The sequence below is a fragment of the Dipodomys spectabilis genome, unplaced genomic scaffold (genome assembly GCF_019054845.1).
Source record: "Dipodomys spectabilis isolate Male_0828 unplaced genomic scaffold, ASM1905484v1 ptg000081l, whole genome shotgun sequence".
Classification (NCBI taxonomy): domain Eukaryota; kingdom Metazoa; phylum Chordata; class Mammalia; order Rodentia; family Heteromyidae; genus Dipodomys; species Dipodomys spectabilis.
This window is the reverse complement of record NW_024870758.1, coordinates 6,873,583-6,888,492: the sequence shown is the minus strand read 5'-3', so window position 1 is coordinate 6,888,492 and position 14,910 is coordinate 6,873,583. Positions and strand designations below refer to the sequence as shown.

General features: G+C 35.6%; 1 protein-coding gene across 1 annotated transcript in view; it reads left to right on the top strand.

Annotated features, from left to right (window-relative positions):
• Positions 1-14,910, top strand: part of Lrp1b (LDL receptor related protein 1B) — a 1,466,647-nt gene that overhangs the window by 1,146,174 nt on the left and 305,563 nt on the right.

Here is a 14,910-nt window from a genome sequence, read left to right as displayed (position 1 = left end):
AGTCTAGTTGATCTCTGAAGTTGTTTATGTCTGAGGTTTCTCTGTTGAGCTTTTGCTGGGTTGACTTATCCAGTAGGGATAATGGTGTGTTAAAGTCCTCAATAATTAATGTCTTTGAATCTATGTGTCATTTTAGTGAAAGTACTGTTTCTTGGATAAATTTGGGGGCTCCATTATTTGGTAAATAGATACATAGAATTGTAATATCCTCTTGAAGGTGATATCCCTTAATCAGAATGTAATGACCTTTTTGATCTCTTCTTGCTAATTTTAATTTGAAGTCTATTTTATCTGATATTAAAATTGCAACTCCTGTCCATTTATGGGGGCCATGTGCTTGGTAGGTTTTATTCCAGCCTTTCACTTTCAGATTATATTTGTTTTTGTGAGCAAGGTGTGTTTCTTGAAGGCAGAAGATAGAAGGATCTTGCTTTTTGATCCAACTAGACAATCTATGTGGCTTAATTGGAAAGTTAAGTCCATTCATGTTGACAGTTAGGACTGAGAGGTTTTGGGTAGTTTCTGCCATGTTATCCACCTTTTGGGGGGCTGTGCCAACTGGGTTCTTCCTATGCTTCCTGGATTCTCCAGGGGCTGTTTCTTGGCCTTTATTTTGCTCTTGTTGGTTTTCTAGATGTAGGATATCCTTACTTATCTTCTGTAGGGCTGGTTTTGTGGAGATACATTGTTTAATTTTTCTTTTCTATGGAACGTTTTTATTTGACCTTCCATTATGAAGAGAGTTTAGCTGAGTACAGTATTCTTGGTTAATAGTTGTTTGTCTTTAGGGCATGACCTACATCATTCCAGGCTCTTCTTGCTTTAATTGTCTCTGCTGAGAAATCTGGAGTTATTCTGATGGGTTTCCCTTTATAAGTGACTGATCTTTTCTCCTTGACTGCTTTAAGGATCCTTTCCTTGGTCTCAATTGATCCTGTGTGGATTACAATGTGACGGTGGGATGTCCTGTTCTGGTCTTGTCTATTTGGGTTTCTAAAAGCTTCTTGTATATGAATAGGCCTATCTTTGTGCATATTTGGGATGTTCTCTGCTACAATCCTGTTAAATAAATTTCCTAGACCTTTCACTTCTGTCTCTATCCCCTCCTCTACGGCCATTATCCTCAAATTAGGCCTTCTGATGGTGTCTTATAAATGTTGAATAGTTCTATCATATTTTTTGGATTTGTATACAATAATTGTCTGTTCTTTTTCTATTATGTCTAAGCTGCCTTCAATCTCAGAGATTAGATCTTCTGCATGGTTTAACCTACCATCAAGATTTTCTACTTTGTGTTTTATTTCCATTCCTTCTAATTGGTCAAATTTTATTTCAATGTCTTTATTTCCATTGCTTCTAATTGGTCAAATTTTATTTCAATGTCTTTGTATTAGATCATGTATGGGCTTCTTTACCTTCATAATTTGGTTTTCAATATTCATTCTCAAATTATTTGATTGGTTATAGTTTCATTGGACTCCCTTTCCTTCTGTTGGGCTTCATCAAGCATTTCCTTTGTTGCCTCCATGGATTCCTCCAGCTTTCTGTTTGTAGATTCCATGGTTGCTTCTATTAATCGTTTGTCTATACTCATATAGCTCAAGTAATTCCTCTATTAATCTTTGATTAGTATCTTCATGATTGTGAAGTTCCTGTATTAATCTTCAGTTAGCCTCATCATGCTCACTCATTTCCCTAACATGATTGCACAGAGTCCTTTGCAGGCTTTCAATGTGTTCATTCAGCATGTTTAGCAGTAGTGTTTGTAGAGTATTTTGGGAACTATCCTCTGGATCATTCATTAACTGCTCTGTTGCCTGATTATCATGAGCAGGAGTTGAGATACCTGGACTTGCCATTTTTCTTGTTTCTCTAATTTGTTCTGCCCATTTGGGTATCAAAGTAAAATCAATTTCACGGTAGAATACTATTTGAAGACAAGCATCATCTAGAGCTCTGTAGTTGCACAGATTTATTGATGCACTCAAAATGAGTACGTGTACAATTTAGTTCAACAGGTACAATCTAGATTAACAACAAACAACTAGGAATCAATGGACTAAGAACATCATAGAAGGAGACAGCAGACCAGAAATTAATAGGTTTAGGAAGATTTGTGAGGAGTACAGAAATTAATAGGTTTAGGGAGAATTGTGAGGAGAAAATAAGATGTGAGGAATTTGGGGAGAGAAAAGTAGGAAGGGAATATAACCACAACCTAAATTCAGAGAGAAGAAATGGATAGAAGGAAAGGAGAAGAACGAAATAAAGAACAAGGAAAAATTAAAATATTTTCTTAAATGAAAAACTTAAAAATTATATAAGAATAAATACATAATACTATGATTAAGGGATTTAAGTCTGAGAGTTTGTGAATTGTGTGATTGTTACCTAAATTAACTATGCACACAATGAAGGATGATGTCTAATAATCAAAGATGGATATATATCTGAGGATGAATAGAACAGGAATAAAATAATGCAAAAGAAAAAAAAAAAAGGCCCAAAAGGGAAAAGAGTAAAGAGTGAATGTTATACAAAGCCTAAAATAAAAATGATTAAAAAAATAGAAAACCAATTTTAAAAATTAAAAAAAAATAGATAGAAAAAAGATTTCTTGGGTCTGAGAAGGTGGCTTAGTGGTAGAGTGCTTGCCTTGCAAGCATGAGGCCCTCAGTTCGGTTCCTCAGCATCACATAAGCAGAAAATGCTGGACTTGGTGCTGTGACTCAAGTGGTAGAGGGACAGTGCCCAGGCAGAGTTCAGGCCCTGTGACCAGAAAAAAAGAAAAAAAAAAAAGAGAGAGAAAGAAGAAAAGAGAGTTCATGGTTTTTTTTTTGTTTTTTTGTTTTTTTTTTTGCCGGGGGAGAGGGAGCGGGATTCTTGTGTCTCCTCTGTCCTCATAACTAGACTTTTGTTGGAGTCTCTGTTTTATTTTTGGTGTTTGGTTTTCCTTTGGCTTGATTGCTTTCTTAAATCAGTTTATTTGAGCAGGCAGGATGAAACTCTGCCTTACTACGGACTTTATGTCTTTCCTTCCTGGCTAGTTCAGTGGGAGAGAGATCAGCTTTGAGTATCACAAAAGAGAGAGATGGCTGTTTCCTTTAGCATGAAGTTGCTGTGATGGGGCTAACTTGTGGGTATGGTTGAGGCCTGTCAGTAATCCATAGCTTTTCCCTGAGGGGCAAGCTACTGAGACACTCACACAGCTCAGTCTGGAGCAATTCTCTGGATTTATGTTTACTGAGTCTCCAATTGTTGTAGTTTTACCCTCAGGCAACTTGATCTGCTGCCTATGCTAAAGTGGTGTAGGGCAGCCTCTGGCTCTATTTACCCAGTGAAGAAAGTCACTCCTCAATGGGTGGAGCTATCTCTACCAGGAAAGGGCAATGTTCTCCTGGGGTGAAGCTGAACCCCCAAGTCAGGTGTCTTTGACCTGGTGAATGGCTCCTATTGTCTTCTTCCAAAGCCTGAGTTATGGACCAGCTGCTCTGGCCTGGTCTTTTTCAGTATCAAAGATGGAGTTCTTCTCTGGTGGTGGGGGATTGGCTACCTTTCCACCACTGCTCCATGAGTAGCAGTGAGGATGCCTTGTGTGGTACTCACGCCTTTCCATTTCTTTCCCGGCCATCTATGGTCTGCAACTGTCTGTTGTCAGCAGGAGGAAGATTTCCACTTGTCAGTTCTTGCTGGTGGTAAGAAGAATCTGCTTACATGCAACCTCTGGTCCCTTTGTCTCGGGTTCCATCTGTTGATATGGTAGCTGCAAAAGCAGTCACTGTCACAGATGCCAGCGAGTGCTAGAATCTGTCTCCTTAACCAAGCTGCCTGAAGTTTTCCTCTCTGGCCAAACTCTCTGTACTATGATATCACAATTGGTATGACTCTCTAGCCTTGGATTTTTCACTGGAACAGTAAAACTGGTTTCTGTACAATAGCTTGTTTAGCTCCCAGCTTCTCCTTTGCCATCCCAACTCTCCAATTTTTAAGATAAAACAAAATTGTCACTGTTTTTCATACTAATGATAATTTTTCATGCTTTTAATAATAAACTTCGATACCATTGATTCCAGGAATATTTTTGAAGAAATACAAAAATCTTAAAATATACATTTTCTGTTAAGTTCATAATTATGTTGTTATATAATTATTTACTACCAACAATATGACTAATTTGAAGGGTAAAAATTTTATTTGAGCTTTGCAACACAGCTCAGTGGATCAGTACTTGCCTAGCTTGCATAAGACCCTTGATTTTATGCTCAGCCCACACACAAAACAGTTCTGAGTCATAAATTTTTACCTATAAATTAGATGTAATTGTAAAGCCCAAATAATAGTATATCTATGTAGAATTGTTATAAAAATATGACAGTAGTAGACTATCTGGAGAGACAGTAAGGGAAGTTAAAATTAGTCATAAATGCATAGACAGGTGAATCAATGCTACAAGTAACCATTTGTGTAGTTTGCTCAAGTTCAAGGTAAGTTCTGAGTAGGTCTCTGTGGCTCTTGCCATAAATCTCTTTAGGTAGTCAATGAGTATAATAGACCATAAACTGAATTCCATGGAAAAATATTAATTATATATGACACCTTTATTTATACAATACTAAATGCATTGTGATATATATATATATATATATATATATATATATACATGTATATGTAGGAAACTGTCAAATTATCTTGCAAGAAATAAGATATAGATTCAATATGATTATTCTATTAGTAAAATAGTAAGTCTGTAATACAATTAAAGGTCAACCCTTACATCAAAAATCTCATCAAAATTTAATTTAGTATAGATACCATTGGATTCCCTATATATATTGTATTTTGGAGGTAATGGTACAACAATGTGAATATGTTTGTATGTATGTATGTATACATATATACTATATATATATATAGATATATACACGTGTGTGTGTGATTGATCTATACACTAACTACAAGTAGATTGATGTATGAGTGTATACTCACTCTTCTATGGGGACTTCATGGAAAGAGGTAAGAATCAGATTAGATCAGAGTGAGTGATTTTAAAAGCTAAACTTAGAATGTAAGTATAAGAACAATAAATTTGTCTAAGCATCTTGTTTCTGTAAGTATTGAGTTTGTAATTGAAGGTGTGGCTGAAATTTAGTGGATCCCTAGCTGTGAGTGAAAAAGGTGAAAAGCAAGAGCTCAAGTGAGAGAGAGAGAGAGAGAGAGAGAGAGAGAGAGAGAGAGAGAGATTGAGAGTTGAATATTGAGTTTGACAGTTTTATTTTTATTATTGTGGTTTTCTTAAATTTTGGAATCCATACACAACACAGTCTGAGTAACTGTCATCTGTAAATATAACACATCTCTTTACTGGTGACATTTTTAGATTTGCTTATTTTTTAATTTAATTTTATTTTAAGAGTGATGTCAGAGAGGTTACAGCTATGTAAGTTAGGTAATGAATACATTTCTTGTTGAACATTTTCACCCCCCCCCTTGTTTTTTCCCACTTACCCTACTCAACACCCCCCAAACTCCCCACAAGCATCTGTTCTAACTGTGATGAAATGGAATTTCAACGTAGTTTTGATTTGCATTCATTTTCTGGCCAAAGATGTTGAACATTTCTCCTTGTGTCTATTCACTATTTCTATTTCCTCTCCAAAAAAGTTGTTCCTTTGAGGATTTGTTTTTGGAGGTTTTTTGAGCTCTAGGTATATTTTGTGTATGAAGCTCTTATCTGTTGTATAGTTAGTGAAAATCTTTTCTAGATTGGGTTATATTAGTACTAATTGTGTGAGTTATGCTCCTTTTTTATTTGTATCTCCCAAATATTAGTTAGCTTATAGTAAATGCAAAAGAATATTTTTATAGTCAGTGCATTGTGGTTAAAAATTATTTGTTTTGAAAAGTGCAGATTTTAATATTCTGACCCAAGTATCTGATCTGGAACTTGTATTACAAATACTCGTGACCACAAACAGGACAATGACTTCAAAATTGTGAGTGATGATATGATGCATGTATTTAGATCATCATGCGCTTAAATCATCACCTGAATTAGAGGTGGTTGGAGTTTATAACTACTGTTGGTTTAGCACAAGGTCTGCTTTGCAAATGATAACGAGGATGAAGATCAATCCTGTTGATTATTGTGATGTCTTCCCTGAGGTTTCCTTCCTATATTGTTGAACTCACTTTACTTTTGTTTAGCCTTGTTTCTGAGCTAAAAGATTACTCCTTTACTATTTTCTTGCCTTTCTCCCTAAAATCCACATAACATTGAATGTGATCAACAATGAAAATAAGACGTACTTAAACATGAGACGTTATTGTATAAATATAGTTAACATAAATGCAGTTAAAGTTACTGGAAACATACTTTACATGAACAAAATCTACAGTTAATATAAAAACACATGAAACCATCTACTTAAATAGATCATGTTTCTGTGTATTACTTATGATTGACAATTCAAAAGGTAAGATAAGCCTTTATCTGCCAATAAAGAATTACAATTCAGTTTGGAAATAAAGCTATTAGAAACAGATGTGTCCTTAGAAATTATTCAATTGGATTTTTCTCATTTCAGAGATTCATAATTTGCTCAGAGTTGTAGATCAAATCCTTCTTAATACACAAATATTCTCCTTGGAATCTACACACTTCGTTTGAGTTCATCACAGAGTCAGTATGTTTTTTCATGAAAAATCTCTAGTACTAAATATGACAAGTCTATCACAGGTAATCATCAGGGCTATGGTGAAATCCAGAATGTTAATTTGAAAAGTGTAAAAATGGAATAATTTGCCAGAAGTATTCACAGAAACTTCTATTTTATTCATGTACAAGTACAGTCTACCACCCTATCATTTTCTATGGGAACTGAAGTGTTATTTTTTTCCTTTCACACCTTGAACAATACCTCAAAATGAGTTCATTGAGAAATACTGCTTATTTAATGACTTTCCAAAATGTATGTTAAGATAGGCATTAACATTTGGATGATATTAAGTAATCAGTTAGTTATCCAGATTCAGTACAAGGGAGATTGTTTCATTATCCATCTGATAAAAGGAATACCAAAAGGTGATTTGGATACTCCATAGTTCACAGCTTGTCCTTGAACAATTGGAACTGCTCATTTTTTGTCATCTTTCTGGCAGCTACCAAAGTATAGTGCTTAAGATACAAATGAAATTAACTAAAATAAATCTTTGTGAAAAAAAAAATAAATGTAATTTCTGGCCTTGTAAAAGTAACTGATTATACTGCCTTCATTTACACATAATATATTGGCATTGTTTCAGTTAAATTTATGGTACTTTATTTTCTTGAGTGAGCCAAGAAAAAAAAAAAAGTCCTGTGCAAATATTCATGTCTTTTATGTCATGGGATGTAGCAGTCAAAATGATTCTGGTGGCATGTGGAAGAAAACTTTCCATGAAGCTTAAATGAGCATCTAAATTGCAAAATGACTCGGAGGATACATGATACTGCTGCTTCTCCAAACAGTGTGTCTATAAACATTTATCTTTAAGATGAATTTTATTAAGAAGCTTAAAATGTGTGGGGAAAGACATTAACATAAAGAAATAGTGACTTCTGGCAATGTTAAATTAGAGCAGAGCATAGCATTTTTGTGGAAGATTTGCATTCCATATATATTTTAAATCCTTAATTAAATCAATTACTGGAAAATAAATGTAATGAGATGAAGTTTGAATTGTAGATAAACGCATATTAACATGGATAGGGAGGAAAGCATTGAATTTTAAATTAACTACAAAAATGGAAATCACTCCCTTTATCCCCACATTTTTCTTCTTTTTCTATTATACAAGATCTCATTTACAGGACGTAGGAGGCATTAATAGTAAAGCTATTTGAAATGTGAAATTTAATTAATTAATTATTTTTACTCCAATCCATCCTTGGGCAAAATACTTATATATGTGAAATTTTGTTAGCCCAACAGTTTCTGGGTTCAAATGTCTGCATAAAACATTACAGGAATGCAGGGGCTGGGAAGATGGCTCAGTGGTAGAGCGCTTGCCTTACATGCCTGAGACCCTGGGTTCGATTCCTCAGTACCACATAAGCAAAAAGAAAAAAGCCGGAAGTGGCACTGTGGGTCAAGTGGTAGAGCGCTAGCCTTGAGCTGAAGAGCTGAGGGACAGCGCCCAGGCCCAGAGTTCAGGCCCTACGACCGGACCCCCCCCCCCCAAAAAAAAAAAAAAAAAAACATTGCAGAAGTGCAAACTAGTGAAGTACATGATCATTTAAATAGCGAAGTCTGATTGTTAAGGGACACTTGAAAGAACACACTGACTTGTCTCACCATATTGTTGTTCCCCTTGATTTCCCCAAATCAGATAAGAAATGTACTCATTACCATATGTACATAACTCTGACCTCTCTGTACATCACCTTGACAATAAATTAAATTAAAAAAGGAACACACTGACATGAATATAGTTGGTGTAATTAGTTCATGTAGATAACTTTTGTAAAGATAACTTTTATAACAAATGTGTTTTTGATGGTGCTTTAGTGTATCATTTTTTATAATATTTGTTTAAATGCCCAAAAGAACATTTACTGACTAATAACATAGTGCTATGTTCATAGTTTTAATGAAAACTCCACACTTTTTGCTATTGTGGTTGAACTAGTTTACATTCCAACAATAGTTCCCTATTAGCCACATCCTCCCCAGCATGTACTATAATTTATGGTCTTGATTGGCCATTCTAACTTGGGTAAAGTGGAATCTGTTTTATTTTGATTTGCATTTTATAGCCAGATATGTTGAGCATTCTTTATACGTTCATTGGGTCATTTGTATTTCTTCCTCTGAGAAGTCGTTGTTTATCCCAATAGCCATTTTTTTGTAATTTAATTGTTGGTTTGGGGAAGATTTAAATTTTCAAGTTCTCTGTATATTCTGGACCTTAGGCCATTCTCTGATATATAGGTTGGAAAAAAATGTTTTCTCATTCTGTAGGCTGTCTTTTTAGCTTGTCCTTTGCTGTGCAGAGAACTTTTAGTGTGATGTAATCCCATTTATTAAGTATACTTTGATTTGCTGTGCTTCTGGATGTTTCTTCAGAAAGCTTCTACCTGGAACCCTAACGTTTACCCTAATTTTTCTTGCAATATTTTCATGGTTTCAGGTTTTTAATCCATTTTGAATTGATGCTGGTCCAAGTTGATATCTAGTTTCCATTTTCTGCATGTGGATATCCAGTTTTGCCAATATCATTTTTTGTTGAAGAGGCTGCCTGTCTTCCAGCATGTTTTTGGCTCAAGGAAATGGAAAATTTTCTAAAATCACTGACCTAGACAACGTTGAAATTGTATTAGTAGTCTTGACAAATCTGGACCTATTTTCTCAAAGCTGTGTGTGTACAAGTGTGTACACATGTAGATGTGCATGTAAGAGGAAAAAAGGAAGCAAAAGAGATGATAATAGATCATAGGCAATCATAGATTAGTTTTTACAGGATGGATTCTAGAACTTAGTTGTGAAACTGGCCAATGTTCAATACTTTAGATCTCATTTAAAGTTGGGCGCTGGTGGCTCAAGCCCATAATTCTAGCTAATAAGGAGTCTGATATTATCAGGATTGAGGTTTGAATCCTGGGCAGAAAAGTTCCATGAGACTCTTATTTTCAATTAACTACTCAAAAAAGAAAAAGGGCTGGGAAGGTGGCTCAATGGTAGAGCACTTGCCTTGCATGCCTAAGGCCCTGAGTTCAATTCCTCAGCACCATATAAACAAAAAGAAAAAAGCCAGAAGTGGTTCTGTGGCTCAAGTGGTAGAGCGCTAGCCTTGAACTGAAGAGCTGAGGGACAGCGCCCAGGCCCAGAGTTCAGGCCCCACGACCGGACCCCCGCCCCCCCAAAAATGCCACTCACTGAGCAGATGAATGGATCAAGAAACTGTGGTATATTTAAACAACGGAATTCTATGTTTCCATCAGAAAGAATGGCATTGTCTCATTCAAAAGGAAATTGAAAGACTTGGAAGGAATCATATTGTAATAATTAGTATATGTCTAGTATAGCCCTAGCAGATGAGTAAAATAACTCAGTAGCTATGTACATATGGCCAAACAAGATGATGCTAAGCAAAATAAACTCCAAGATGTGGAAACAAGAGTTGTTACTTGTTTTTGATGTTCTTTGAGATTTTTTTTTTTTCTTTTCTCTTTGTTTCCTACGGTTTCAACTGTTGTCACTATTTTTGATCTGCATGGTCTAATCTACAATCTAGTTCAACAGATACAATCTAGTTCAACAATAAACAACTAAGGATCAATGGACTAAGAAAAATCAAAGGAGTCAGCAGACCAGAAATGAATAGGTTTAGGGAGAATTGTGTAGAAAATAAGATTGGAGGAATATAGGGAGGGAAACTGAGAGAACAATTCAGAGAGGGAAGGGATAGAAGGAAAGGGGAAGAGAGAAAAAGGGAAAAAATAAAAAAAAAATGACACACTTAAAAGGTATATAAGTATAAAGAAATAATTCTACAATTAATGGAGTTAATGCTGGGAGTTTATGAATTGAGTAATCAATAGCTGAAATAAGTTTGAACACAATGAAGTATAAGGTCTAATAATCGAAGACAGGAATATATCTGGAGATGAACACAAAAGCAAGGCAAAACAAAAGACTAAAAGGGAAAAGTGTGTAAAGAGCACACACATATATCTATATATATATGAAACAACAACAACAATGAACAAAAAAACCCTAAAAAATAGTTAACAGTTCAAAAAAATTAGGTAGAAAAAAGAGTTATTCAATTTTTTTGAGGGGAGTTGTGTGGCAGATCTTCTGTCTCTCCTCTCCTCTGTCCTTAAGTAGTCTCTTGGTGGAGTCTCTGGTTTCCTTGTGGTGTTTGGTTTTCCGGTGGCTTTGTTGGTTTCTTAAATCAGTTTGTTTGAGCAGGCTGAAGGAAACTCTGCCTTTATGCCCCTTCTTCTAAGCTATTTCAGTGGGAGGGTGATCTGCTTTGGGTATCACAAAAGAGGGAGGTGGCTGTTTCCTCTAGCTTATGGTTGTTGTCTGGGAGCTGGGTTGTAGGTTTGCCTGTGGCCTATCAGCAATCAGTAGCTTTACTCTGGTTGGCTATCTCCTGAGAGACTCAATCTGCCCAGCCTGGAGCCAATCTCAGGATTTATGTGTAACAAGTTTCCAACTGCTCTAGGGCCTGGATTTGCTGCCTGTGCTGCAGCTGGGTAGGTTAGTCTCTTCCTCTGTTTACCCCCTAAGGAGAGACTGCCTCAGCCATGCAGAACTACCTCTGCTTGAGAGGCACAACTTTCCCAGGGGTGGAGCTGAGCCCCATTGCAGGTCAGACCCCTTGGACCTATTGAATGGCTCCTATTGTCTTCTTTCAAATTCTGAGTTATGTATTAGCTGCTGTGGCCGGGTCTGTGTCAGTATCAAAAATGGAGTTCTTCTCTGGTAGTGTGTGTGTGTGTGTAGGCGGAGGGGTGGCTACCTTCCCACCACTGCTCTGTGACAAGGTGTGAGGATGTCCTCACAGCTTTCCTTTGGTTTCTGGGCCATACATGTCCATAGTTTGCGACTGTCTGTGGTAAGCAGAATGAAGATTTCTGCTCCTTGTCAGTTCTTGCTGGCAGTGAGAAGAACCTGCTGGCACACTACCGCTGGTACCTTTGTTCTGGGCTCACTCTGTTGATGTGGCAGCCAGCCGCATAGCTGAAGTTGCTGCCGCTGCCACAAACCAGGTGTACTGGAATCAATGTTCTTAACTAAACTGCCTGAGTTTTTCCTCTCTGGCCAAACTCTCTATACTATGATGACACACTTGGTGTGACTCTCTAGCCTTAGATTTTCCACTGGAACACTAAAACTGTTTTCTACATGAGAGCTTGTTTAGCCTCCAGCTTTTCCTCTGCCATCTTTTCTCCTGAGGTCCAGATTTTCTTATTGCCTTCCTATACCTTGCCAAATGCTGCTTCTTAAATGTCCTTAAATTTTTCTAACTAGAGTATTATATCTGTTTCAATATTAGCTGATAGAATGATCCCAAATATTGATAGTCTATTTAATAGCACAGAATAATAGAAAAATAGGCATTTATATTTATGTGAGATGTTCTGCTGATAGATGATAGAAAAATGGTAGAAAAAGTTTAAGACATTTGTCTGTATATGTATGTTTCCTTTCTTGGTGTGTGTGAGTGTGTATGTGTGTGTGTGTGTGTGTTTGTGAGAGAGACAGGCAGAAACAGTGAGACAGAGAGAGACAGAGAAAGAGAAACAGAGAGACACAGACAGAGAGAGAGACAGAGAATGCACTAGTCTTCAGGTTGGAACTCAGGGCCAGGTCCGTCCTTTAACTTTTTTTGTTTAAGGATACAGCTCTACCACTGGGCCTTTTTGGTGGTTAATTGTAGATAAGTCTCTCGGACTTTCCTCCCAGGATTGGCTTGTAATGAGGATGCTCAGATCTCAGCCTCTTCAGTACCTAGGATTGCAGGTGTGAGCCATGTGAGCCTGGCTGATTTATTTCTTAATGCCTAACTGATATAATATATAGTCTTTTACATGATTGGTTTGATTTCTATTCCTTTAAAATGTACTTAAAAATAATGGTATTTAGATAACTTGCATTTGTACTAGTAACTTCTTCAGAAAAGTTAACTATTTCCATTTTCCTCTCTCTCTCTGTTTTTTTTTTTTTGGTCAATCCTGAGGCTTGAACTCAGGGCCTAGGCACTATCTAGCCTCTTTGTGTTCAAGGCAAGTGCTTTGCTACTTGAGCCACAGCACCACTTCCAATTAGTGAATAGTTAATTGAAAATAAGTTTCTTATGGGGACTTTCCTGCCCAGGTTGGCTTCAAATCATGATCCTCAGATCTCAGCCTCCTGAGTATCTAGGATTACAGGAGTGAGCCACCAGCACCTGGTCTTATTTCTATCTATTATTATGTGAAATATATATTTTACATTATTGTTTTTTGCCACAGCACCATTCTTTGCAAAGCAACTGCAGTTGTTTCATTGCAATCCAGAACACACTGCATTCCTTAGCCATATCAGGGGCCACGTTGTCATTTCTTTTAATGATCATTTATGATCTTGTCAGAGAATAAATCAGCCAGGTGTTTCGGAAGCCTCTTATTTGCTTGAGTTTTAAACTGCTTGCTTTAACATTTAACATCTGGGTATAAGAAGTTATGTTGTCTGACTTACAAAGCAGAACATTTTTTGTTTGGCTTGATTTTGTTTTACTTTTTTCCTTAGTAAGTTAGTAATGAAGTGCCAGAATGTGAAAGACATGTAACCAGTGTCTATGAATGACTGTCACATAAATTTTTAGTCTATTTGACATTTCTAAGGACTAAGTGTTCATCTATGAAGACATAAATGAGAATAAGTGACTATGTCAAGAAAAACATTTTTGCAAAAGAACATGAATTATGTTGAAATATGAACTTATTTATAGGTTTAAGGTGAAAATTATGCCTAAATAGGCTATTGCCATACAGCAGAATAGAATAAAATTTATGTTGTCAGAGCTTCTGAATTTTAAATAAAGATGTTGTTTAAGCTTTTAAAGGTCAGAATATGTAAACTTTCCAGTAAAAGTATTTTATTATGCAGAGAGGACTGTGAATTAGTTTTAATCAGAAATAAGAAACTGGAGTTAGCTCCATTCTTAGTGGAAACTACTACTCGGTAAGAAGGAAATACGTTTAAATATAGATTGAGTTTAATAATGCTTTACCCTTTCAATAGACCAACAGAGGTTGCTCAGTGAATGGTAAAATTAATTTTAAAAAGTTGTTATATTGGTCTTTTGATATGACTATCAAAACTTTCATTTTTATGGAATTATCTACCCATCAACATAATTGCTTTTCTTTATATCTAACTGTTAAATGTTTTATTTATACTTATTTAGCAGTGCTTTGAGTATGATATTGAGTATGATAAATGGGGAAATACATGTAACTCGAAAGAACATAGATTTAATTATAAAATACACTTCTACTAATAATGAATAATTGGTGATAGTTCCAATCCCCAAAACAGTACCTCAATAAAAATGTGATCTTTGTTCTCTGGTTCTTAAACAGTGTCTAATCATTTATAAATGTATTACCTTGGCCTAGATATATAACTACATCAAGTTTAAATCCTCATCATTAAACATTGATAAAAATAGTATCTGTCATATGCAGAGATTAAATTATGTTGTCTATAATATATTATATAATATATAATAATAAATATGTAGGATATGTTTTTTCCTTATAGTTGATTAAAATGGCAAAAAGATGAACAAATGAATGGATAAATTTGATTTCTGGTAAAATGTTTAATTCAGAGTATTTCACTTCTAAATTCTGTTTAGAAAATTATTTTCACCCTTAACTTTCTCTCCTGAATAGAATAGCAAAAATACCACACAAGTTTTTAACAAATGCCAGGGATTTTGATTAATCCATCTCTAATACTTTTTACTTTTACCAAGCATTGAGGAAGATGAATCAAAAACAATTTTTAAAATACAAACCAATAATAATGTTACTATTTTTATTAGCAGTTTTGTAATTACCATTTAACAAAGTAGTTTATAAATACAATTTTTCCTGATCAATGTCACTCTGAGCAGTTGACCTTTATTTTCAGAGCAGAAATCAGCGTTGCAAATTTGGCCAGTGGAAAGGCAAATTTATCATGTCCATCGTTTCTGTCTTTCTTAACAAGTTCATGTTGGGAGCTTTGCTCTAGAAATCTGATCTATGTTCACATTAATTTAGCTCCTGTTCCATTCATATACACCATTGTTCTGTTCTTTCTCTTTCCCTTTCCTTCTCCTTCCTCTCCCCCTTCTTTTTCTCCTTTCCCCTTTTCTATCATGTTTCCT